This window comes from Monopterus albus, unplaced genomic scaffold (assembly GCF_001952655.1).
Source record: "Monopterus albus unplaced genomic scaffold, M_albus_1.0 scaffold103.1, whole genome shotgun sequence".
Classification (NCBI taxonomy): Eukaryota; Metazoa; Chordata; class Actinopteri; order Synbranchiformes; family Synbranchidae; genus Monopterus; species Monopterus albus.
In genome coordinates, this window is record NW_018127983.1 from 2,722,288 (window position 1) to 2,723,283 (window position 996).

The 996-nt window shown below is 39.7% G+C and overlaps 1 protein-coding gene across 1 annotated transcript in view; it reads right to left on the minus strand.

Annotated features, from left to right (window-relative positions):
* Nucleotides 1–996, minus strand: part of oca2 (oculocutaneous albinism II) — a 55,359-nt gene that overhangs the window by 18,338 nt on the left and 36,025 nt on the right. The gene's annotated exons all lie outside the window — the stretch shown is intronic.

A 996-nucleotide genomic window follows, 5' to 3' on the forward strand; every position in this document is an offset into this window, starting at 1 on the left:
AAGAGATGCCCGAGCCACCTCAGCTGGCTCCTCACAATGTGGAGGAGCAGCGGTTCTACTCTGAGCTCCTCCCGGGTGACCGAGCTCCTCACCCTATCTCTAAGGGTGCGCCCGGCCGCCCTGCGGAGAAAGCTCATTTCGGCCGCCTGTATCCGGGATCTTGCCCTTTCGGTCATGACCCAAAGTTCATGACCAAATGAAGTATTGAACACGTTCAATAAGCAGGTTTTCCTAACTCACCATCTTTAAGTTTACTTGCTTTTTTAAATAAAGTGAACTCCTTACATTTTACAGTGTGTTCAGATGCATTAAATGCTCACATCTTTAAATAAGTACAGCTTACTCAAATAATGCATGGTTATTCTTAGCCCATAATCATTTCATACATCTTGACACAATAAATTTGTTTACTTAATTTTCCCTGGGTAATCAGTTCCTATTTTTAAGTAAGAATTTACAGTAGCTAAATTGTTTTAGTTTTATTAACCTTTGTGACAGAAAATTACTGTTATATGCTGTGCTTTTCAAATAAACCTAAATAGGTTAAGCAGGCTCAAACTTTGAAATTTCAGCAAGCCCCATATAAAAAAGACAGGGGTATGATGTGGTATCATGTGTGGGTCCAAGAGCAAGTGATGAGTCAGACTAGGTCCCACCAGAATAGTAAAACAGTGTGCAACACAACCATGTCAAAACCCTTATATAATTGGATTTTCTGCATATTTTTCAAAAATTCCTCCATGTCCTCTGAGTAACACTGAACATAGAAAACATTACGACTTTCATATGTAGTGCAGTAAGGAATATTTCCAATGGTTTCTGTCGGTGTAAAAAGAGTACTGCCGTACATATCGCCTTTATAAATCGTACTAATAAAGGTTCCCTGGATGGGAAAGCAAACCCTCACTGAGTGTTTACAGGGACTGGGAAGAAAAAACAAATACTGTAAGATAATGATATAATAGTTTGCACTGAAGGATTGTGGCTGTGGCTCAG